Here is a 27,496-nt window from a genome sequence, read left to right on the forward strand (position 1 = left end):
AGCAGCAGAGATATCCATGTACCAGGGGTAGATGTGGTACCCAGCCTGAGCTGGCAGTCGTACATAGTGTGATCTCCAATTTCCCATTGTCTAGAGTAGCAGCTGCAGTGCCCCTGCTGATTTGGTTCTGTGGTACTTTCTTAGCTTTGATTCTGATAAAAGTCTCATGATTCTTTGTTTCAATTCTTTTTTTTTTTTTGGTCTTTTGTGTTTTTAGGGCTGCACCTGCAGCACATGGAGGTTCCCAGGCTAGGGGTCCAATCAGAGCTGTGCTGCAGGCCTACGCTGCAGCCAAATCAATGCCAGATCTGAGCTGGGTCTGCAACCTACACCACAGCTCATGGCAACACTGGATCCATAACCCACTGAGCAAGGCCAGGGACTGAACCTGCAACCTCATGGCTCCTAGCCAGATTAGTTTCCATTGCTCCACGACGGGAACTCCTCAACTCATTTTTTGACTTTGGTCTCCTGGCTTCTCCAGTGATTCTGTAGGTTACCGGGAATAATTTAAATATATGCTTTTCTACTTACTCCAGAGAGACTTTACTTCAGTTGCTTGGCTTTTACCTTCTGGTAGTTCCGTAACACCTTGTACATAAATATCATGAAATTTAGTCATTGTAATCACTGTAATCTATCTAATTATCCTCTCCTGTTTTAAAATATTTTTTCTTCCTGTTTTATTGAGAGATAATGGATGTACAGCACTGTGGAAGTCTAAAGTGGGCAGCATTAAGAACTGACTTAGAGGAGTTATCACTGTGGCACAGCAGGTTAAGGATCCATTGTCCCTGCTGCTGTGGTGTAGGTAGGTCCCAGCTGTGGCTTATATTCAGTCCCTTGCCTGGGAACTTCCATATGCTGCAAGTGCATCCAAAAAAATAAATAAATAAAAAAGATGGACAGATTGACATCCATCATCTCATATAGATACAGAATTAAAGAAAACTGAAAGAAAATCATTGAGACAAAAACTTAGAATTTTTAGGACATAGCATAATTGAATTTGTGCATGTTGTATATTACATGCCTAGTACTTATGTATCTGATAACTGAAAGTTTGTACCTTTTGACTGCCTTCATCCAGTTGCTGTCTTTTCTGCCTAGAGAAGATCCTTTAGTAGTTGTTGGAAGGCTGGTTTAGTGTTGTTGAATTCTCTTAGCTTTTGCTTATCTGTGAAGCTTTTGATTTCTCCTTCAAATCTGAATGAGAGCCTTGGAGTAATCTTGGTTGGAGGTTTTTTCCTTTCATCATGTTAAGTATATCATGCCACTCCCTTCTGGCCTGCAGAGTTTCTGCTGAAAAATCAGACAATAACCTTAGTGGGGTTCCCTTGTATGTCATTTGTTTCTTTTCCCTCGCTGCATTCAATATTTTATCTTTGTCTTAATTTTGGTCAGTTTGATTAATATGTGTCTCGGTGTGTTCCTCCTTGGGTTTATTTTATATGGTACTCATTGCACTTCCTGGATTTGAGTGAGTGGTTCCTTTCCCATGTTAGGGAAGTTTTTGGCTATTATCTCTTGGAATATTTTTTTCCATCCCCTTCTCTCTCTCTTCTCCTTCTGGCACCCCTATAATAAGGATGTTGGTGCATTTAATGTTGTCCCAGAGTTCTCTGAGACGCTCTTCATTGGTTTGCAATCTTTTTTCTATTTTCTGTTCCACATCTGGGATTTCTACTAATCTGTTGTCCACCTTGCTTATTTGTTCTTCTGCCTCCTGTATTCTGCTGTTAGCTGCTTCTAGCGAATTTTTTGTTTGTTATTGTATTTTATATCTCTTCTTTAAGTTTTATGTCTTGTATCTCTTTGCTCAGTGTTTCCTATAAGTTATCCATCTTTGCCTCCTGTTTATTTCCAATATCTTGTATCATCTTCAGCATCAACCATCTAAAATCTTTTTCCTGGAGGCTGAGAATCTCCTGATCACTTAGCTGATTTTCTGGGGTTTTTCCTTTCTCCCTTATCTGAGTTATAGTTCTCTGTCTTTTCATTTTTATACGTTTTTGGTGTGGTGACCTTTTTACTGATAACAGATTTGTAGCCTCACTTACTTCTGGTGTCTGTCCCCGTTGTGGCTGAAGTCCATATGGGGGCTTTCTGTAGGCTTCCTGATGGCAGGGACTGATGCCTGCCCCCAGTAGGTGGAGCCGATTCTAATGGGGCTTAGTCTCTGGATAGGATTAGAGGTGGCTGTGTCCCTGGGGTGTATTTAGGTAGCCTGTTTACTGAGGGGTGAGGCTGTGATCTCACTTGGATTGTTGTTTGCCCTGGGGCTTCTCAGCACTGATGGGTAGGGCCAGATTTTCCCAAAATGGCCACCTCCAGAGAAAGGTAGAGGGTGCTGAATATTCCTGAGATCTTTGCTTCTAATATCCTTCCCTCACAACAAGCCACATTCACCCCTGTTTTCCCAGAAGGTCCTCTAGGAGCTGCAGTCAGGTTTGACTCAGATTCCCATGGAGACTTTGCTTTGCCCTGGGACCCAGTGCACATGAAAGTCTGTGTGCACCTTTTAAGGATGGGGTCTCTGTTTCCCCAGTCCTGTGGAGCTCCTGCACACAGGCCCCACTGGCCTTTAATGCCAAATGCTCCAGGGGCTCTTTCTCCCAGTGCCAGATCCCCACATGTGGGAGTTTGATGTGGGGATCAGAACTCTCACTCCTGTAGGTGAGTCTCTGTGAACCAGTTAGTTTTGAGTCTGTGGGGCTTCCCACCCCAGAGGTATGGGGTTGTTTATATCATGAAATCACCCCTTCTACCTCTTGATGTGTCCTCCTCTTTATCTTCTGGAGTGGGATATCTTTTTTAAGGTTTCTGATCCATTTGGTTGAAGATTGCTCAGCCTTTAGTTGTGAATTTTGTTGTTTTTAGGAGAGAAGTTGAGCTCCAGTCCTCCTGTTCCACCATCTTAATCCCATTGACTGCCTTCATCCACTTCGCCCTCCCTTCACCCCTTGCCTCTTATAACCACAGAATTGACCTCTTTTTCTATGAGTTTATTTCTTTGTATTTGAAATATAACTGACCTACAATACTGTGTTAATTCCTGTTACACAATGTAGTTATTCAATATTTCTACATATTTCAAAATCGTCACCATGATAATAAGTCTGGTTATCTATATCACCACACAAAGATATTATACAGTTGTCAACTAGATTCCCCACACTGTACATTTCATACCCATGATTTATTTTGTTTCAGAATGTAAGTTTATTGAGGACAGGGACTATGTTGGTTTTTACTTTCAATATTCTGTATTTAGAATAATGTCTAACAAAGATTAGCTTCAATAAATGCACACTAAATTTTAAAAATTCTATTAATAATATGAGGTGATTATAGCAAAGTAGTGGTTGGCATAGTAAAACTGTTGGAGGTTTTTCCACTTTTGATTTTCTAAAATTATCATTAATCCTCTGTAATAAACTGACATTATAGGAGAAATATGGGATAAGAAATATGATGATATGCCTTGTACTCATATAATGCATGTTGGAGTTTTTTCTTTGGGTAATGTACTCTTCCAGGATAATAATGATAACAAATAATTGTAGAAGTAACACCAAAAAAGCCTAAAAAGTATTTGCTTCCTAAGAGTAGAAATATGTAAGTAGAGCAGTGAACCATGCCTTGTGAAGGCTACTGCAAAGGAGAATTCTGGAAGAAAACACATGGTTAGCTAAACCATTAAGGAAGAAGTTAACAGACAAGATTGCCCCAAATAGAGTAGTGAGTGATATTTTTAGGGAAAGAGAGTCATGTTTAAAAATCCAAAATAAAATTGTTTAATGGTATTTAGGAATGTAAATTGCATAAGAGGAATAGCATCACTTTGACATTTTTTTGACTGAAATTACTGGATGGAAAGTGCTCTTCCACCCAACATGAAAACCATTGCAGAAAATGCTTTGGCTTTTTAGCTAAGAACTTGTGGTTCTGGTCCTGACTCTTAAGGTAACTGACTGGGAGCCAGCATCCTGCTGCTCTGGTTTGCAAAGTCATCATAGATTTAATGAGAAAAATAGTCTCTCTTGGTTCAGAGAATTCTCAATCCATACATATTACACTGCTTACAAAGAGTGGGTTTCATCCATGCAATAGGGCTTCATTGTTGATGTGGGACTAACATGGGTTCTAACATAATGTTTTTTGCTACATGAAGAATAGACAATGAAAAAGCACATCTCAGCATTGTACTATCATCTCCTCTGCCTAACTTCATTGCACGTGAGCAACATGGGAAGATGTGAAAAGATTGGAAGATAAAATGAACCCTTCTTTATTCATTAACTCAGGTATGATTGCCATGTTGCTAAGGTGAAAAGGGACATGGGATTCTGGCATTGAGGTTAAGGATGCAGTGAAAAAGGAACATAGGTCATCTTTTAATATTGGAATAGAGACTCAAATATAGAGAATTCTTTTAAACAATAGGAATTTCTTGGTCAGCTTAGTAGGTGGGGAGAGAATCATTGTTCTGGGGTAGCTTACTTTAGAGAGTAATCATGCTTTTGTAATAGTTATGATTATACTACTAATCTTAAAAGGCACAAAGTTTGATCTCTTCTTCCTATTTATTGACATTGCATTTACTCTTCAAGTGAAGCTTTAATTTTCTCGTCATTACAAAAATGTTCATTAGAACACATTCCCATTTTTGAATCTCATAGGCTTTGGTAAATATCAGCAAGAGAGATAAATTTGAGTCAAAAAAATATTGGAAGGCTCTTAGCTTATAGAACTGGAGGGAACTATATAAAACCTTTGTTTCAGTGCTTATGGGACATGACTATGTTTTGCTTGTGGGAACGAAGGACACCTTGATTTTGAGTTCCATTAAGGTTGTGCACACTGAGGAAGAGGTTATTTCCCAATGTAATTTCAGCACTCTAACAGAAATTGGGATAGTCACAGTCTTAACAATGCTGTTTTTGGCTGCCTGTGCTAAAGTGTTTGGCTCTATTGGAATAGGTGAGTACAAACAGCCACATCAAAAAATGCCATTCCACAGAGGCAAGGAGGTAGGCACTAGAATTAGTCAAATGGATAGTCGATAAATAGGCAGGTACTCCAGATCAAGAAATATTAAATTATTATTTGGTTCCTTAGAAAATGTTTATGTATTAGACTTCGACTCTTTCCTAAATTGTTTTGTATTTTGAACAACTCAAGGTGTATAAATGTAGCCCCTTTGAGACTTGCTCAGAGGGATCTGTTTACCTCTTATTTGGCAAATGGATCCTTGCTGTTAAATCTTTTAAGAGATTATAGGAAACTCGCCAAAGCCCTACATCAATTGCATTAGCACTCCTCAGGCAAACTGCAGACAAATAGATGATCAAGATCTCTGGTAGTAATTGTAGCCACCCTTAAAACATACTCCATGACTGACTTTGAAATACTTTGACCTATTCCCAGTTCTTCACATTTCTTGTTCCTTTTTTGGCTGGATGCCATAAATAGCAAGCACTTAGAACTCATTGCCAATACTCACTAGATGGTATTATTCCATTGTATTAGTATTTTAGAATTGGCATTAATTATCAAGCAAGCTCATTTTTAAGCAAATGCATGGAATTTGATAATTAGCTCTTTCAGTTTTTTTGGTGGGGTATTTAAGATATTGAATATATAAAATTATATCATCTGTAAACAAAGACTGTTTTATTTATTTTGTTATAATTGGGATACCTTTTCTTTCTCATTCTTTGTTGCTCTGATTAATATTTCCAGTGCTGTAAGAATAATGTACTAAATAGTTGTCGTGAGAGTAGGCAAGTTCATCTTTTTCCTGATTGTAGAGGAAACCCTTTCAATCTTTCATTGTTGGGTATGATGGTAATTGTGGGTTGGTCACACACGGCCTTTATTTGGTTGAGGTACATTCCTTCTATACCAAATTTGTTGATTTTTGATCATGAAATAATCCAGTATTTTGTCAGATGCTATTTCTGCATCTGCTGAGGTGATCATATGATTTTTATCTTTTATTCAAGTGATGTAAATGTCATCACGATTATTGATTTGTGAAACATTGAACCATTTTTCCATCCCAGGGGAAAAAAAATCCCACTTGGTGTATATTTGTTTTAATGTGCTATTGAATTCAAATTTATAATAGGGTTAACTTTTGAACAACGTGGGGTTTAGAGCTGCCTACTCTCCACTTAAGAGAAAATCCACATATAACTTTAAAGCTGGCCCTCCTTGTCTGTAGCTCCTCATCTGCAGATTCAACTGACCACAGATCATGTATTACTACAGAACATATTTAGGGAAAAAATGTATGAGTGGATGTACACAGTTCAAGCCCATGTTGTTGAAGGGTCACCTTATTTTTTTGAGAATTTTAAATTCTATATCTATTGGGAATATTGGTTTATGTTTTTCTTATAATTTCTTTATATTGCTTTGGTATTAAAGTAATGCTGGCATCATAAAATAAGTTTGGGAATATTCCCTCCTCTTCAGTTATTTAAAAGAATTTGAGAAGGATTTGCATCAGTTATCCATCAAATTCTTGGTAGAATTCACCAAAGACTCCATCTGATCCTGCATTCTTTTCCTTGGGAGATGTTTGATTATTGGCAATCTCCCTACCTGTTACTGGTTTCTCCTTCCTGGGAGAAATCATGGATCAAGATTTCATTTCTCACTGAATTGTGCCTCATGTAGGAGAGGTTATGTGAGCAAAGCAAATCTGTTTATCTTACCCTTTCTGATGCATCCCAGACTCATATTTTTGCTCCACTGGTGTACTAGAACTTCTCCACTGGAAGCCTGTGAGCACTTGTCTAAGACGTTGTTCTCCAGGGGCTCATTGACTATGGACCTCTTACTGGCCACTTCAGGGTCTGTGTCTACATATATACCCCTATTACCTGATGAATGAGTGGGTGAGACTCTTCCTGACTGCCTTGGTGAATTGTACTGGATCTTACAAAGGCATTTTTATTTATGGTCAGATGACAAACAGTTTTTACTGGGGGTAGGGATATGACAAGGGATGTCTTTTTCAGCCGTGTTGCTGACATCACTCCACCTACTATATTTTTAAAGAATTGAAAATAAATTATACTTGGGTATACTAAATCTAAATTGGAAGGGAAAAATAGAATACGCATATTTTGTAATGAAAAAATATGTGTTGACCCAACTGATTTTCTTTTTAAAGACAGGTACTGGATCTCCCTCCTCATGTTTCATTATTTCTTCTGTATTTAATTTTTTTACAATCCCAGAATTTCTGCAACCCAAACTTTGTGTCTGTGGGTCTTGATAATGGAAATAAATCAATACAGGACATTCAAACAAATTTTAACACTTTACCTCAAGCATTTTTAAATTTTAAATTTGAATAAAATCTCTTGTTGAGGAGACAGATAAAAAGACTGAAGATTCTGTTTGGAGGTTAAGCAATAGTGATGAAAATTAGTAGAGTCAAGATGAAGAGATGCTGAAAATGAGGGGAGAGGCCAAGGGGCAGAGAATAATCAGGAAATGATGGTCCCTGGTCATAAACCCCTTTACTTCTCCTAATGTTTTCTTTGAGCTTTAGTATTTTACAAGCTTCTCCCTTAATGTTATTTTAAAAAGTAAAATTTCAGGTTTTTTATACAGTTGAACTAAAGTTTAACTGTAGCTTTTTTTTCTCTGAACAAATTCGCTCAGCCTTAGATAACTGCATTCATATTAAAGTAATGGTTTTGTGTAGCAACCTAGACTGATTACGCAAGATACTTCTACTGAGCTGTCTGATTCCCAGTTTGACTGGCTTTTGGCTGATAATTATTATTTGTTATCTGGCTTCTGTTCACTCCTTTTAATGGTGAACTCATTCTCTATTCACATCTATTATATGAACACATAAAACCTTGTTTATATTTGAGTGTGTATAAAAAACATCTTTAGCCTTGAAGTCAGCCTCCTAAGTTAAAATGTATGAATTAGTTCACAGTGAAATACTGAGTATGTACATTTTTATATCATGACCTTGTATTATGTTCTAGCAGGCCTTGAGCCATGAAAGTAGAATTTCTAGTTATTTTGAAAGTTGTTTTTAATCATTGTGGGCTTTTTTGTCGTTTTTATTTGTTTAGTCTTTATTGAATATTTATATGGTTTGGTCAAAAAATTTTGAGAATTACCAAAAAAAAAAAAAAAATCAGTGTAAGCAACATAAGCCAATTATAGATGCCTAGGCAAAAAAAAAAAAAAGAGTTTGTTTGGAAGGCTATAAGGAAATTCAAGAAATTAGAGGAAAGGCTGAGGGACTAAGCTTGCAACAGACAGTTAAAAAGGCTACTCTAATAATCCAGGAAGCAGGACTTAAAGAACCATTGCTTTAGGGAACCACCAACAGGGTGAGTCATTGCCACCTCCATTAAGGCTTTTGGTTCAGTGCTCCAAATTCAGATTCCAATGAGAAAGCAAACCAATACTCCACCATTGATCCTGGGCCCATTCTTTTGTTGCTGATTGACAATTCTGCTGGATGGTCATTTTTCAAATTATTATAGACATCTAAGATAAGCATCGTATCTTAATATTCAAACAGTAACTAGGAGGGGTGACTGGTGCTGGTTACAAGTGTGTGACCAAATGTGATGTGGTGGGTTTTCTTCTCCAGCCCTGTAATGCCTTGCCATGAGCATTTGAAGGAGAAGGAAGAAATAATAGCAATGTCACAATGTTCTATGAAGCAATTCTCTTAAATATTTGCAATAAGAGTATTTTCTTTATGCAGATCCTCAGGAGAAATCATTTTGAACTTAATGCTCATGGAAGATTCCCCATTCCACTGGCTTTCTAATGAGATAGGGAATGCAAGTTTGCAAGCTTTAAGTCTGTGACAGCATTCATTAAGAGCCAGATTCCAATCATCAAGTGATCCAATTAGCTCTACCTTACCCCTGACTTAAGGTACAAGAAATGCAAGTGGAGGGGAAATTTATCACCACTCCTGGAAAATTCCACAGTATCCAAGTACAGTATCCAAGCAAGTATCTAATGATAAGGGTCAAAGGGAGAATTTTTACATGATAAGAATGCTTCTGCTCATTTGTGCTGAGCAGCTTGGAGAAAAAAAATTCTATTTTTTTTTTCATGATCCCAGAATTCCTTCAAGCCAAACTTTGTGGCTGTGAGGTTTTGATAATGGGAGTAAATAAACTTTCTTTGAAATTTGGAAGAGGCAGTAGACAAGCCTTGTTTCTGAGTTCTTCCCTGCAGGGGCATGAGTTTAATAAGGTGGCTGAACATTCCGTGTCAAAACCCAGGAGAAAGGAAACTTGTTGAGAAAGAAAATGATAGGGGCCCCATTGCATGCTGGGATAGGGATGAGAAGCTTCTGGTTGTATTTGCCATGTAGCCTAATAAAACACTTTCAAAAAACGGTGTGAGACAATCACTGACAGAAAAGTTTCTACTAAAAGTACCTTGGTAGAGCCTGCAATTAATTGTTCAGTTGAGCAAATGCTGTGTGAAAGAGGAATGTTTAATACACATATCCACTTCCTCAAGATCTGAGTAAGCATATAAAGTAAGAGATGAAATGCAAATACTTATGTGTGGGTTGTTATTGTTATGAAACTCAGTTCAAAGAATAGGCTAACACAGAGAAAGAAGACTGAAGCCCTTTATTTTGCTTTAAATTTAATTCCCCTTCTCTCAGCTTCTTTTTGATCACTTGCTTAGCTTCCTTTGTTTTCCTCAGACAAGCCAGTCCCCAAACACCAAATACTGCATTTCTTTTTCTCAACAAGTTTCTTCTGTCTTGAATACCCTCTCCCAAGCTCAATTGCCTGGCAAACCCATCCCTCCTTGAAGTTTCTCCAAGTATGCTATTTTCTGCTCATCTCTATTTCTATGTATTATTCCTGGCACTTGTACATATATCTGTAGCAGTACTTATTTCATGTTGTCACTGTTAAGACGTGAAAGATTATGAACTCCTTAAGGGAATCTGCAGATATTAAAAATGGTAAGGGTGAAATGAAAATTCTTGGGCGTTACCCCAGTCCATGTGCTGCCCAGAGCTTATAAGACAAGTCCCAAGGAAATACTAAATGCTAAATAAACACTTGTTTCTGTAGTAAAATTCTGGCATCTAAAAATCCGTAAATCTACTTGCCCTTTTCATTCATATCTTTCTGCAAATCTCACATCTCCAGAGAACCTTTCGTCCCATTCTGTGTAATACTAGAGACAAGCTGCCATGGCAATCTGGTGGAGACACATGTTTTCCATCATTTCTTAAAGCATTTCTTAACTTTGGCTTATCTGAGAGTTTTTAATGGATTAGAAAATTTATACAATGTTAATATGAGGTTTAAAACTATAAAATTAGTGATTTTCTTTTTTTTTAATGCTGTTGAGTTTGTTTAAAGCAAGACCTAATCTAATTATATTTTTAAATTGAAGTTTAAACTAATTCTGCCCATAGATTAAAGGGTTTGTTTAGTGCATTCGGTACATGAATTAGATTTTTATAGATTTTTGTGTTTGTCACAGAAAGATTAAGATTAAAATAGGGAGATAATTAGTATATGTTTGGGACCAGACAATTAAAGGCCAGTTAGTTCTGTTGAGTTGGGAGATCAAAAATGAGTACATATCCCTAAATTAAGAAGGACTCTTTTATTGTGAGAAATAATGAACCACTACATTTCAGGGGAAAAAAAATCTATTTCTCATAGGACAAAAATAGCACTTGGTTCAAGATCAACTTGTTTTAAGCTTTTGCAGTGTTCAAGTTCTGAGTATACTCATCAGAGAAGGGAACAAGTGTAATACCAACTTCTCTTTTATTATTTTCCTCCAAAGAGAAAGGGCTTAGTCTGGGAGAAAAATCAAGCTTTATTCTAGTAATTTGGAGGAAGGCAGACATTGCTACAAGGAGGTGGGCCAAGGTTCAATACCTGACATTCCTTGTTCCCTCTCTTTCTTACTTCTTTACATTTTTCATCCTCCCCCCAAGCACCCATAGACACCTATATATTCTTACTTCATAATGGTTAAGAGGATGGTTAAAAGTAAGATGTACCTAGGTTGAAAACTCAGTTTTGCACCTTAGAGAGATGAGAATCACTTACTCTCATAAAGTTTCCATTTCCTTCTTTATTAAATAAAAATGGTATCAGTTCCTTCCTTAAAAAGATTTTGTGCAAAATGGAGTTCCTGTCATGGCTTAGTGGTTAGCAAACCTGACCGGAATCCATGAGGTTGCGGGTTTGATTCCTGGGCTTGCTCAGTGGGTTAAGGATCTGGCATTGTGGTGAGCTGTGGTGTAGTTCATAGAGGTGGATGGGATCCTGCATTGCAGTGGCTGTGGTGTAGCCGGGCAGCTGCAGCTCCAATTTGAACCCTAGCCTGGGAACCTCCATATGCCATGGGTTTTGTCCTAAAAAGACGAAAAAAAGGGCTTTTGTGCGAAATCAATGCGATATCCCTATGTTTAAAATTGTTTACTGTGGTACCCATCATAGAATAAATACTCTTTAAACATTAGCTGCTATAATGATAATCTTACTACTACTACTACTACTACTACTACTACTACTACTACTACTACTACTACTACTACTAATGGTTCTTATTTTCTTATTCTATTTTTCATCATTTAAACAGATACATATTGACTATATGCTGGTTGTCAAGCATGATTCTGGATGCCAGGCATAAGATATATCTTGAACTTTGCAGGACATTCTAGAGAGATAAGCAGAAAGTAAACAAATAATCATATTGTGTTGAGGATAGATCAGTGAAAAACAGAGGAATATTCTTCACTTTTTTCTCATCAATATTTATTTTAATGAACCTTAAATGAAATTTGGATTCCATTTGTTCATAATATGGGTAACTGAATATTGTAGTGGGGCAGTTCTTGTGAATTTGTAAATGATAAAAATCACCGATACTTTGATAATGCAGTGCAGCTCTTGCAGATACTGTACAATATAACTTAAATGGGATCACTACTCTGAAAATATGAAAGTTATTTGATGCAACAAAGAATTTTGTCAAGGCCTTTTACTTTTGACACATTATAATGGGGAACCCAGACGGTTTGAAAGAGGGTGAGTGGGATGAGGTTGTGACAAATACTTGGTTCAGGGTGGAGCAAATACCTCTTGTTAATTATGATTTTTGAGTGACATTTTCCCCATGGAATTTATATTAGGTAAAGGCAAACAATAAGCAGACAAAAGGGGTTGAATGGGAGAGAGTGAAAGAGCTGTATGTTGGATGTTATTTTAAATGGAATGGTTGAGAAAAACCCTCTGTGGAGGAGATATTTGAGTAGACAGATAAATGAAGTGAGGAACTGAGCTGCTTTAAAATTAGGGAGAAATTAGGCAGAAGGGACAGCAATTTTTAAAGAGCTTGAAGCAGGAATGTCTTATTATCCTCAAAAAAAAAAAATCTCATGATGTGGAATGATTTAGATGAAATTGTGTCTCTGCAGTTCTTTAAAAAGTTCCTTTTAAGGGAGTTCCCATTGTGGTGCAGTGGAAACAAATCTGACTAGTATACACAAGGACACCGATTCTATCCTGGCCTCACTCAGTGGGTTAAGGATCTGGCATTGCCATGAGCTGTGGTGTAGAGCCACAGACACGGCTTAGATCCTGCATTGCTATAGCTGTGGTGTAGGCTGTCATCTGTAACTCCAATTCAACCCCTAGCCTGGGAATTTCCAAATGCCACAGGTGTGGCCCTAGAAAGCAAAAAGAAGTATCATTTGATACTAAAATGTTTGTAGAATCTTTGCAACAAAAGGCTAATTCCTGGGGTACTAGGTTAACCTCCCTCCTGGTGCACAAGTCACCCTGACAGCTTCCCTAGCAGATGGCTTCTTTATAGCCTCCATGTTAAGCATTCAACTGCTCACCTCTGAGATTATACCATGCCATTGCTGATCAGAAAATAAAATCTCAACCTACACTCAAAATTAGTCTCCTTATACCTCTGGGTCTTTGTGGTGGTGAAGCAATCAAGAATGGTGAGAATTTTTTTCTCAAAGTCGCTTCCTACAGTAAGTTATCACCCAGTTCCCAAGCCATCTATCTCACATGACATCTCTCATTCTGTGTCCAGCATCACCATTAACAGAATCACATTTTCACCTCTCCCTTTCAAGTCCCATTAGCTGCTAAACCTTTTTGTTTTCTGTTGATGTTATAGGCATCAGACAGAGTTCTTTTGTTGCAAACAACACAACCAAACTCTCACTAATTTAAATATAAATAAATTTATTGAAATTAGCAAGAGTGAAGTAGCTGATAAGAACCTCAAAGTTTTAGTAAGAGTCACCTACTTGTTAATGGCCCTGCTATTGGAATGAATAAATTTATATCTTCTGTCTTTGCCACACTTGACTCCAAGGTAATTCTAGGAAAGGTGGCTCCAGTTGGGCCCCATGGGTCCCTTGCCCATAACAAAGTTATAGCCATGTAACATGACAACAAGGTGGAAAAAATGAAAGAAAAGCAAAGTCAGGAAAAAGAGTTTGTAGTAGTTGTATTGTTCTCATACTGGGAAGATGGGCATCTGTATTTATTGCTCTGCTAACACTGTAATTTTCTCATAGACATATCAGGATGTTATCAAGATGGGGAATGGATGCAGGAAGCAGATATAGCTGATGACCACTTTAGATTTTCATTATCCCTCAATTGAGATACTGAGGTAGCATTTCCTAGAATGTTTCTTTTCTTCTCACCTTCTTCAACACCCCTGACTGCGCTATCAGATGCACATCCCAGAAACTGCATTTCCTACTTAGATACATTCATTGATTTCAAAATTGAGCATACTGTTCAGAGAAGTCATAAGTTAGATCTCCTCATACAAGGCCAGCTCATACCTGGCTCCTTGGTAGTAGCATGTATGGTATGGGAAGAAAATACTAGAAAAACAATTAAACTGTCAGAGTAATTTGAATCAAATATTTTGTATTCTGTTGTCCATTCACTTTACCATTTTTGTATATAAATATACAATGTTAGACCATGCTTGGTTTACATTTTGGTTCAAATCTCTTATTATTTTGAACAATAATGGACTCAAGATATACCAGAGAAGAAGAACATCTTCTACTAATATAATATAATATTGGAATTACAGTATACTGGATAATTTCAATATACAGGATAATTTCAATATAGCATGTTTAATAAATCCAATATTTATACAGCATATCAAAAATACAAGGACCTAGGTACTTGTAATCATGATATTAAGGGAGAAAATATTGGTTACTACAAGTCTCTTTAGGGATTTTTACTTTAAAAACATTTCCTTAAAAATGTATATTAATAATAAACTCCTTTAAAGCTCTATTTAAATGTTTAAAATTTTAGTCGAGCCATCTGGCTTTCCAAATGTACATTATAATACCAACATTTGTATTATTAATTTGGCAGTGCCAATTAATAGTTTATTCTCAATGAATTTTCTCAGTAATTGCACATTCAGTTTTGCTTTTAAAGTATTTTTAAACTCTCAAGTATTTGGGAATATATTCTTCCTTGAAGGTCAAAGAAGACAACTTGAATTTCATCAATATGAATGTTAACTTTTCTTTATCTTACTATTATTTATAATATATTATCTGGAAAGGTCATTGATTTAGCTAAATGTTATCATCATCCATTTTAGAGTTAGATAAACTGAGGCAGAGAGATCTTGTATAATTTTTTACTATGCACTCTCTCCAAACCAAGGACAAAGTAGTGGAGCTGGTATTTACAAACATTTTTACTTTAAAAAAAGGAGCTCTCCCTGTGTTTAAATAGGGAAATGTTTTTCTTGAGTTTCTAATAGTGGCATGGGGAATTATTTCCTCTATTCTTCTGCCTTTAAAGTGGTAATGTTGTTTTTTAGGATCAAGGAATTATGTACCCAATTTAGCCAATAGCCTGAACAATCATTTTGAATGATAGCCGTTGATATGTTTCAGCTTGGGAATTGCTTCCTACATTAGCTGATGAATGAATAATCCAATAGTTATGTTTCTCCAGGAGATATTTTCTCTAGGACAACAAATTGGTGTGAACCTTCCCATGCCCTTCCCCAGGCACTGCCACCACCCAAATTAGGAGTGTCATATAGACTGAGTTTCATTCCAGACTGAAGTGACATTAACAGACCTGGGACTCTAGCCCAGAACCGTGAACTCAGCCTGCTGTTCTAACCACTAGACATGTCCTCCGAATCCATGCATTTTCTAAGCCAATTCCAGGGCAGCTGGTTATTAACAAACAGATGTCACTCGATGGCACTGACATCCATCAGGGAAAATGATTCTTCTTGAATCAGTCCCTGGGCAGTGGAGAAGTCACCACTGTAAGCATTGTCCCAGGATTCCTGCTTACTGCTTTATTAATAATATATGTGCTCATGTTGCCTTGGCATTTATCTGTCTTTAGGAAGTAAAATTTGACTATTTGGTTTTAAATGAAATGTCTTAGAAATCATGGCAAATTTTGTATTTTACTATATTTAATTTATTACAAAATACAGTTAACTTAGCCCAGCAGAATGGGATGTAAGCTCATTATACCTCAAATGAAGTGATAAAAGACAGAATAGTGTTTTAATAACACAGACAACATGGCTCTTTGTATTTTAATATTCACTATTCTATTGTTAATGGAAACTTAAGAAAGTGATTTTGTTTTCACTCAACTATTTCCTCATCAGCACTTAAGCAAAAATACTATAGTGGCTTCAATTTTTTAAAAATTATTGCCCAAGTAAAAAACACCAACCCAAATAATAGTAATTTTCATTAGCCACAGACAGTGAGCATTCACTTTGAAACTTGTTAGTTTCTTATTCTGCTGCTGAGATACTATTTCTAATCACTGCTGCACATGATGATAGTTGTACCTTTCCTACAGCCCTCATTAGATTGAAGGTCCACATATTTCTTCACACATCCCTATGTGTGTCTTTGCGGAGTGTCATTTTGTGGTTAGTTGAGAGTCCTTTGATTGCAAATCGGGATCGTGTTGGCTGTTCTAAGATAAGGGAGGACCCGTGTGATCAACCCAAGAGTGCCTTCTATAAGACACTTAACACAGTACCTGCTACTTTATAAATTTACAGTTAGGTTTCAATTATTATTTTAGTGATTGTTACATGATTTTTACTTTTGTGGTTATTAACTCCATTTAAAAGTGCTCCTATTAATGTGATTTCAGTATCCATATAACATTAAACATGTACTTTTTTTTTTCCCAATGGGAGAAAATGCATGGTTGTACTGAGAGACTACATTCAGAAGTGATGTTATGCAGTAACTACCTAGAGATAATGGCCAATCTTTCCATGGTACAATTTTGTCTTGTTTTGATATTCAGCATATAGTTGAACAGTGTCTACCCTAGTCACTTTTACATTACACATATAAAGTACAGAGGGCAAAGAATGCGAACAGAAAGGGAAAAAAAAGTATTGCATTATTAACATACCTTTTTATTTTTTATTTTTTTGGCTAGATGAATATATGTATTCAGAGGATTTATAAACTGTTCACAAAGTCATATCTTGTATCAAGGACTTCACCTCCACACCATCCCTGCAAAGACCTATTCTATTTTCTCTCTCTTTTTTTTTCTTTTTAGGGCCTCACCCACGGCATAGGAGGTTCTCAAGCTAGGGGTTGAATTGGAGCTACAGCTACCAGCCTATGCCACAGCCACAGGAACTTGGGATCCAAGCTACATCTTTGACCTACACCACAGATAATGGCAATGCCAGATCCTCGACCCACTGAGTGAGGCCAGGGATCAAACCTGCAACCTCATGTTTCCTCATCAGGTTCATTTCTGCTGTGCCACAGTGGGAACTCCTACTTTCTCTTTAATTGACATTTTCACCTGGATCTATTTCTTTGCCTGAAGTTTAACCTAATTAGAGCTTCCCTTCAAACAGAAAGTCTCATCTGTATAGGCTTTGGATTAGTTTCTGGAAGCCTTTCTCTCTGGGAAAGGAAATACATGACCACCAAAGTTTCCCTTGGAATTCTGTCCTATACTGAAAGAAGTGACTTTTTTTTTTTTTTTGATGAAGCCTGATTAAGTCATGATGGAAGTCTATAATGCAGAAGTAACTTTTTGTCTCCTTGTTAGCCAATATTCCTCCTTTCAGTCAATACTATGACTCCAACTCTTTGCCCACCTAATATCTTAGTGTTATGAAGAACTTAGGTAGCCAGTTGGCACTACCCACTTCAACTTGGTGGTTCCATCATGGGGTTTCTGGTGGAAACATTGTTTAAACTGAGTCTTTAAACTTCCAGATCTACTGAAATTAAAAATAATACAAAACAAAAAAACAGAAAATTAGATGATAGTGTGAAGTGTTGTTAAAATTATATCCTTGAGTAAGATGCATAGAATAGTGTTATCTGAAGTTTGAAAAGGGAATAAGGCAGGAGCAGATAGCAGTGACCAAGAGTAGAATCTCAGATAAAGCTATAGTTAGTTTTATTTATATAACATATTTGATTCATATACTGTTGTTATGTGTGTGCTGTTTTTGGGAAAAAGTCTATTGTCATTCATGCCCTCATGACACAGCCATTGTGAACAGGATTGCTTGGGTGATGATTAGCTCACTTTGAGAAAGAGAATGGGAGAATAGAGACATCTTTGCCATTCATTAACAATCCTGCTAGTTGAACCCAAACACTAAGGTTATAAATATGAATAAAACAGTGGTTCCCCAAGAAGCTCAGAGTCTGATAGGAAGGAAGACATTTTTAACAACTGATAATATATTATAAATGGTGGAAAATATTAGACAATGGTTTTCAACATTTAGTTTGTATAAAAATCACCTAAAGAACTAGTTAAAACACATATTTTGTGACCCCCTCCTGAGAGTTTTTTTCTAATTCAATAGGTTTGGGATAGAGCCTGATAATTTATTTATATTTAATTCCTTCCCAGATGTCCTTGGTCTCAGGACTAGGCTCTGATAACCAATGACATAGTATCCTATAAAGTCATGATGGAGGTCTACCCTCTCTACCCTGAGGGTGACTAGGGAAGCAAATCACTTATTAGGGTTCTTAGTTATATTTAAAGAAAAACAGATTTTAGCTATTTTAAGTAGAAGAGTATATTAAATGGACATTGATTGGTTCATTCAGGGGGAAACACTTTGGAGGCCAACTTTCTAGGAGCAATGACCCAAACCACATCATGAAAGTGGGTCTTATGATTAGTGTCCAATGAGATCTAAGCGAAGCTTATAGCTTCAGATTCAGAACTGCCAGGAGCATGACTCTCCTGCAGTTGTGATTTTGCCAACATGGAGACCACTTCTAAAAACTATCAGCAACCCTGATAGTTTTGCCAACATGGAGACCACTTCTAAAAACTATCAGCAACAAACCCAGATTGTTTTCTCTCCTCTTGGATTCTGAGTGGAGCCTTCTTCCTTCCCTTGCTTAATTTTGAAAAAAAAAAGTCACAGAGTTGAATATAATCAGTGGATCCTTTAGACTTTTAATATGAAGGAAGCTGAGGAAGTGACACTCACCAGCCTTGACCTGTCTTCACACTTGGCAAAATTATTCAAAAGGGACTGAGCATACAGAAAACACATCTACTGAAGGGAAGTTTTATGAATATTTGGCTGCTTCTACTCAAGAGGAAAGGTTAAGAGCGGTCTGTTTTATAGATTGAGAGAAGATGTAAGAAAAAGATTGAGCTACAAACAGAATCCCTAATGAGACCTACGTGGCCCTTTATGATCTGGCTTCAACATCCATTTCTAGGCTCAACTTGCCTTTCATTGTCTCCTGATCCTTAAACTCTTGATGTGCTGACTGTCCTTCAGACTCTCATTTATGCTGAAGCATGTTTTGTATAATGCTGTTCCCTGTGTCTAGAGCATTGGTCCTCCATTTTTGCCTTGTTCATGATAAGCTCTTAACTCACTTGTCACCTTTTTTGGGGGCCATCCCTGACCTCCTTTATATCATAACACATTACTACAGATTGTGAGGCTTAAACAACAGAAATGCATTGTCTCAAACTTCTGGAGATTAGAAGTCCAAAAGCAAGACTCTGGCAGGGTGGAATCCCTTTGAGGGCTGTGAGTAAAGACTCTGTTCCAGGCCTCTCTCTGACTAGATCACTGTCTTCTTCATGCATCTCTTCACATCATCTCCCCTCTATGTGTGTGTGTGTCTGTTTGTCCTTTTCCATATGGACACCAGTCATGTTGGATTAGGGCCTACCCTGATGAGACCTCATGTTAACTTGATAATCTCCATAAATATTCTTTCTCAAAATAAAGTCACATTCTGGAGATGGTGGTTTAGGATTCTAGTATATCTGAAGAACACTATTCAGCCCATAACAAAGGTTTCATAGCACCATGATTTTCTCATTTTAGAAGATATTACACTTGTAACATTGTTGTTATTTATGCAATGATGTAATTGTCTATCCCCCCACTGGATCATACTCCCTAAAGAGACAAGGTCAACACCTTGGAGGCGCCAGTGGTTTTGTGCTGAATAAATAAAAGGGAAGAGACCTGTATTCCAAGCTTAGTTGTTGGTCTTTGTCACAGGTCCCATGAGACACAGGGGCATGACTTGTTGAGAACTCTGATTTAGGATGTGGGAACACCACCTCCTCCTTAAGCATCAGCACCAAGCAAAAGCCAAGCACATCACATGTTTCTGGGTGAGGGTTATGCACAGTCAGGGCTGCTTCACAGTTTAGAGCATTCCCTCTACAGCTTCTCCTAGGAAAATAGAACATCAGCAATGAAGTGGAAACAGTATGCAGCCTCCCCCGTGTGCTGATTCCCTGACTGCAGGAGCAGGTTTAGAATATATTCTCACTAGAAATACATATGTCTTTTAGAACTTAAGTGGGAAAAGGACTTGCATGCTGGTATTTGGAACTGCCAGTGTGTTCCATTTCCACATCCATTCTTCTGGTGCAAAATTTTCAAAATAATACAGTGTCAGTAAGACATGAGTTTTTGAACATCCAAAGGATTTGCTAAAGGAAGATATGAGATGTCCTCTGGAGTTTGAAGCAGTAGACCTCTACATTTATTTTAAGAAACAAAATTGAGAGCTAAATCTGGGGGGTGGGGTGGGTGGAGGAGTGGATTTAGCCAAGTGATGAGTTGGACACAAGATTTTAAATGAAATAGCTGAATTCACAGCTTGCTTTCATTTAAACATTACCTATTACTTCTAAGAAGAAAGAACTGAACTCAGTGATTTTCTAGTCATATGCATGTGACATTGTGGCTTTAATTCAGGGAAAATCAATTTGATAATCTTTGCTTATTTTCCAGAGCTGAGTCTGTCCATTCCTTCTTGCTAGAAGCTTTCAAAACACTTCTCACATCTTTTGTAGTGCACAATCCCCAGGACATCCATAGTAGTCATGACTCAGTCTTTGACTGGCCATTGTATAATACAGTGTTACTTATTCTTCCCAAAATGGCATCATTGGGCATTGTGTCAATGGCCATACACTTAATTTCTGATTTAAATTTTTGGAAAGAAAAACAAGTTCTCAGTATCAGGTGGCAATACAATATGTATTTCAAGTTCCATTTGAAAACTTATACTTCCTCTGAAGGATTATACCCAGTGGTACCAGTAGACTAATAAAAAAAATGTATGTAGTAAAATACAGATTTTTAATATGCCTGCACTGATTCCCTATTTAATGTAGATAATATGTTATATATCTATCCCACCATTAAGAAAATAAGCATTTTAGCAGGGGAGGATAAATACACACACACACACACACACACACACACACACACACACATATATACACACACACATACAATTATATATATATGTCATAATAGTAAAAATTAACAAATACATATACTCATATATATGCATAACACATGTATATATTATATATATTTGTCTTAGAACAGTCTTATAAGGTTGGTACTATTAAATTCCCTATGTTCCAGATGCAGTTATTGAGGTATAATGACTTGTCTAAGATCTCAGAGCCAGGAGAGGACATAGCTGGCATTTGAACACTGGCCTTTGTTTTGGCTTCTTAGCTCCTGTGTTAGTCACCATGCCTTCCCAAAGTATTACGAAGTCCCTCTGAGATTAAGCTAATTACATTCAAGTTATCTTGGCCTTATTTCTTATAATCTTAGATTCAACCACTTCTCTCCATTTCTACTGTCACAGCCCTGGTCTAGATCAATGTAATATCTGCCGTAACATTAGATCCTTACAATAGACCACAGCAGGTACTTGTTCATGACTTTCTTCACCTCCTCTCTGACTTTAATTGATCCTCCATATGGCACCCATAATAATCTTCTAAGACATTGCATACATCATTCTTTCCTAAATCTCTCCAGTGATTTACCAATTCTTATCAGGTGAAGCCGCAAATCCTCAGCACATCCTCAAGGTTCTAAGTGATCCTGCCTGGCTCAGCACACTGTCCTGTGACCCTCTCTCTAATGCTTATTTGTGTCCTAATCATACTGGCCTTTTCCTTTCCTCAAACATGCTGTAATGCTGTAGCCTTGCAAGTTAAACACGGCTTATCACCTCTGCCCAGATTACTCTCCCCACTTTCCACCAGCATCATTCACTATGTATTTGCCAAGTAAATTCTATCCCTGCTTCACAGCTTGGCTCATATTTCATAAGTCCATGAAAGTCTAAATTCTTCCTCCAGACTGAGATGGGTTTCCCTTTAATTAGTTGACTTAAAAACCTACACTTCTCTTTATCCCAATCGATACTAAGTTATCATTTATTTTGTCTTAAATTGTCTCTCTTCTCTAAAATGCAAATTTATATGTAAGACTTTTCTTCTTTTTGTTTCCTGCTGCAACCATTGTGTATAAAATGTTTCATGGTTGAAATGTATAATTTCTATTGAATGACCAAAGTAAGAAAACAATTTCTATTGAGGCAGGTAGAAAGCAACATTGAGAAGGTGGTATTTAATCTCCAGTCTGAAGGGTGACTAGGATCTAAACAAAGCTAAGGATGGGAGTGGGGGTGGAATCTTTCCAGAAAGCAGAAATCATTTGAAAATCTTAGTCCTATAAAAAAAGAAATAGCATTTAAAGGTGGTGAATAGTGTAAATTTATTTGAATGTGGGATGAGAAATGAGGAATATCAAACTATTTTGAAAAACTAAGTTCAGGTCAACTCAGAGAGCCAAGAGTCATACATGTATTCTGTAAATAATGAGAAACCACTAAAAATATTAAGAATGAGATTGATAAAACAGTGGTTTAGGGAGAATTATTTTATATTCACATATGTTAGGTTTCAATCTCAGCTGTCATCTTTACTTACTGTTTGACCTTGGAAATTATCCTGAAGCCCTCTATTACTTAGTGCATTGATTTTTATATCAAACAAATCATGAAGTTTCAGTGGCTTGGTACAATAAAAGTTGATTTCTAGCTGTTGTCCAATATGAGAGTCCTTGGCCACTAGTCCTCAGTTTTTATTCCTTGTATCTGTGGTTGTACAGTCCTTCTAAATTCTCTGAGATTGTTTGTATTCAGCTGTCAAATAGGGACTGAGGTAGATGAGAAGGTCTACTTGTTTCTTCAAAGTCCTACCCTCACCTTCCATGGGTGAAAGCTAGTCCCATGGTCATGCATAGATGCAAAGGGTGTTGGGAAATAGAACTGCTGGCTAGGCAGATGCCATCCAGACACTTTACACTATAGAAAGGGGAGTTTGAGATTTTTGGCAGGAAATTGAGCAATTTTGCTGTGCATTCTAAGTTACATCTTCTTTTTCAGTAAAATGAAGATGGCAATAATATCTAACATACAGATTTGTAAAGAGGAGTAAGCGTATGATGTGTGACATGTCCCGTCATAGTGTCAAGAATATAAGTGATCCACCCCTTATATTAAGGACATAAATCAGGGAATAAATTCCACTGAGGATATTTGACAAGGAAAGGCATGGGGCGGGGGGAACCAAGCAAACTGTGTGTTAAACTTGGTTCTAAATTGATGTTTTCAGTTTTACTTTTGAAACATGTATTTAAACTCTTGAGAACTTGAATTAAAATGATAACTTTCCCATATTCAGCTAGAGACAGCTCTGCAATGCAGCCAGCAGCTGCTCCCAGCAGTCCTATTCTGTGCAAATATCATAGCCCCACATCTATCAAGTTAGCATAGTATTCAAAGACTGCCATAATTTTATTTATTTTTTGCCATAATTTTATAATCTTGAGCAATTTTGATTCTGAGTTATTTGTTAAAGTTGGCTGATACTGTTGTAGTGTCTCAATGAAACAAACAAACATTGTTGGACTTTGTTGTATGGAAGAACTTATTATATCACTTCTTGATTTAGTGCCTAATGCTGTATACAGAAGACCTATGAAAACAATTTAATAATGGGTAACAACTTGTATCAACTTGAAATTTGACATTTTCTCAATTACATCATCAAAAATAAAAGTCCTATTAGAGAAGTCCTATCAGAGAAATCAACACAAAATCATTAAAAGAGGGGATATCTTTATTGTTGGCTAATCTCTGTCTCTCCATCTGTGTCTGTCTATTTATCTGTCTATGTAACTATCAATCATTTATCTGTCTATTACATATTTGAAATAAGTTATACCTGCTGTATTAGTTATAGCTTTTTCTATATGATTTCTGATTTTGACTTTGGCATGACATGGCAAACTGAAACAGAAATGGACTGGTACTTGTAGATTATGTTTAAAAAATCAAATAAATACACAAAATGTGACACTTTGTCTTAAGATTTTGAAAACTCATCTTTCCATCTTTGTCTTAGAAGAAAACTAATGCGATTGACCTGCTAAACCTACTTGCAAAACTAATAATATTCTCTTCTTTTAAAAGTTTATTCAATATTAAGTAATTTCAGTGAATCCTAGAAAAATAAGATAAATAGCTAAAAATGACCTTCCCAGGTACCCAAACTGGAAACCTTGTAGTTTTTTTCCACTCAGGTATCATCTATATTTCTTTGAACTATTTTATTTGCCCAAGACTTTGAGTTAATTATATCTTGGTCACAACCCATCTTTCTGTTTTCACACTTTTGATCTTTATTCATGTTCTTACCTCAACTATTATAGTAGTTAATTAACCCAGCCAGTCTTCCATGTTACACTTGTGACTTAATGCATCATCTTTATTCATGCCACTCAAAGTTCTCTGACTCATTATTGCCTAAAGAAGCACAGAAGCTAACCTTGTGATTAAGCTTGTTTATTCTTTTTTTTTAAAGATGCCAGCTATTTAAAAAAAAATTCTTTTTTTTAATTTCTTCTATATATATATTTTTTTCTATTGTACGGCATGGTGACCCAGTTACACTGAGTTTGTTATTCTTTCCCACATAGACCCCACTTTTTTTTTTAACCCCTCTCATTGCTTATTCTTCTCTTTTCCTCCTTAACTGCTCATCTGTACAAGTCAGGATCCAACTAGTCCTTCAAATATTGATGAAAAAAAAGTATGGATTCTTAAGCTAGATTTCCAAAATTCTGATATCTTTTTTTTTTCTTAAGTAGATCATTGAGCAGGCTGTTTAAACTTCTGGAGCCTTGGCTTTCTCATTGTTAAAATAGGCCCCCAAATGCATAGCCTTTAGGGTTCTTTGAAGTTGACCTGTCAAGGTGGAAGTAACATCTGTTCCCTCTGAAAAACCAGGGTGTGTTTTCTGTTTTTCTGAAATGATAGGTACCTTCTCTATTTATCTTATATACTGGTCTTATTTCTATTACCTGAATGTGAGATGTTTGAAAATATAGTAATTATGTTTGTCATCTTGGTTTTTATTTTGCCCTCGCATTTAATGATGGAAAGACCAAGTTCCTCTAGGTATCTAGTAAATATATTGTGATTATTAGTTAAAATAAATTGAAAGGAAGGGGGAGGAGTAATGAAGGTAATAAAGAAAAGAGATAATAAAAGAAAGAAGAAAAAAGAAAAAAGGAAAGAAAGAAAGAGAAATAATATTTTAGTTTTTAAATCTTGAGAATGTGGACATATGTTTTAATACTACTACTTATTAAACCACTTGTCTTCTATGTATGTTCATAGGACCTGAGAGTGACACTGTCATTACCTATAATTATAACTTAATTAAGTTCTCAGGTATGATTAAATCATATAACAAATTAAAATACTTTTAAAATAGAATTTTTCATTCTAATAGTAATGTCCTTTTTCTCTAAGAAATAATTCTTATATCGTTCAAAATATACAGTCTTGTGTTAAATGTTAAAGCAGTTTGCCTTCTTGCTTAATTTCTTTCTTGCTTTTTCTCAGGATTGCTGATTAATTGTTTTCCTTATTAGCAGATGGCTCTTTAATGAATTTAACATTTTGGTTAAGTGGTATCTTTCAGCTATGTGAAAGCAAGATTTCTTAGAGAATAATTTCTCTGTGTTTTGTTGAAGTCAAAGTCATATTGTGGCATGAGGAAGTCTAGACAGACCGTCTAAGAACATTTACTAGTTAATTGAAATTACTCTAAAGGCAGCGCCTCTAATGTATTGGGCAAAGACCAAAATAAAAATTGATTTAGAAACCTTCTTTTTAGGCTTCATCAAATTCTTATTTCCACCCTTCTCTTCCTGACTTATTAAACATTACTTGTTCTACATTATAGTATCAGGGTTTGCCTTATTTTGCACACTCTGAATTTTTTTTTTTTGTCTTTTGTCTTTGTTGTTGTTGCTATTTCTTGGGTCGCTCCCGAGGCATATGGAGGTTCCCAGGCTAGAGGTTGAATCGGAGCTGTAGCCACTGGCCTACGCCAGAGCCACAGCAACGCGGGAGCCGCGTCTGCAACCTACACCACAGGTCACAGCAACGCCGGATCCCCAACCCACTGAGCAAGGGCAGGGACCGAACCCGCAACCTCATGGTTCCTAGTCAGATTTGTTAACCACTGCGCCACGACGGGAACTTCGCACACTCTGAATTTTAAATAGCCCAGAAATCCCTCTCTTCTCTTAGATACACCACATTCATCTAGATTGCTATTTACAAACTAGCAGTGTAATGAGAATATCTCACTGCTTAGCCCATGGGTATACCTCAGCCCCGCTGATTCCTCTCTTCTAAGCTTTCAGGTTAGTACAGGCAGATAAACTGAGTATAATGGTCAGATTGAAGAATCAGCCCACATGGAAGAGACTGCATATTGCCAAAATTATCCCGGAGAATCCCAAATGGACGAAAGTTTCTTATGGACACAACTTTCAGTCGATCTAACATAGTTGTTTTTTTTCCTTAACATTGAAACAGATACCCACTTCTCCAATGGAATACCAAGTAAATGTGATGGGTTTGTTTCAGGAATAATATCTAAAAATATATAGTATTTTGTTACTCTAGAATCCAACATATAGCACACTGTGGTCAGAAAAACTTGGTATCTGAAGTTTATGGAAGGAATGACAGATTCATGGCTTCCTTACTCTCAACCCTATGGACACTCATAAAAATTATTCACCACAGGGCACAGGAAAGTGGAAACCTCTTCCCTCTCCTAAGCATGGTCTTTGTTTGTTTCAAAGAATCTGCCTTTAATTTATGTAAATGACCCTAATAAATCTGAAAAGTGGAGACTAGATCCATTTTTTCTATCTGGAAAGTCATAGCTTGCATATGAATTGATGCATTGGTTTTCTCCAAGACTGCCTCTCTTAGATTACAGAGATTAACCACCAGTACAATCTTCTACTCTATGTTTTAAATTCAAAAACAGTCACTGGAGTTGAAGAAATCTCATGGCCCTCAAAAAGGGTGGTCAGTTTTATCTACTTACTTATTAAAGTGAAGTGACTTCTTTGAAAAAGAGTTGGTTGAACTGTTCTTCCCTGTAGACACCATGGAACCTGCCTTCTACATATCTCTGCTTGGTGACTTGGGGGTTGTAATATATCTAGTGCTGAAAAGGAAACGTAAGGCTCATCTTAAACTTTATACATGCCACTGGCTGTACCATATTTAAAAGATAGCAGATCTGGTTAGGGATTCAGTTCATTTCATGTAGATATAACCAAGTCATGGTGGAAAAAAACAGTTTTACTGCTTTTTTTTTTTTTTAACTTGAAAATGAAAATGAAAATGAAAGCTTGAGAAACCTTCCACACTATCTCACTACTCACTCAGAGATTCACTGCACATTAGTGGCTCTAAGAAGTCCTGAGTAGAAACCCTTAAAGTTGGTTGACAAGGCAATTTCCAAACTTAATTGTCTTTAGAATTTCTTACTTTTTTTTTCTTTCTTTCCAACCTCCTAAAAATTAATGTATACTGACACTTACAGAACACAGTTTAAGAAATGATGGTCTAGGAACTACAAAAAAATAATATTTTAAATATTTTATTGTGCTAAAATTGCATAACATAAAATGTACCATCCTAATAATGGAAGAAAATAGTTTCAAATGATGCAACTGA

At 36.6% G+C, this 27,496-nt stretch overlaps 1 protein-coding gene across 1 annotated transcript in view; it reads left to right on the top strand.

Moving 5' to 3' along the window:
- GRM7 (glutamate metabotropic receptor 7) overlaps nt 1–27,496 on the top strand; it is an 832,554-nt gene that overhangs the window by 292,870 nt on the left and 512,188 nt on the right. The window lies entirely within an intron of this gene.

Source organism: Phacochoerus africanus, chromosome 1 (genome assembly GCF_016906955.1).
Source record: "Phacochoerus africanus isolate WHEZ1 chromosome 1, ROS_Pafr_v1, whole genome shotgun sequence".
Taxonomy (NCBI): Eukaryota; Metazoa; Chordata; class Mammalia; order Artiodactyla; family Suidae; genus Phacochoerus; species Phacochoerus africanus.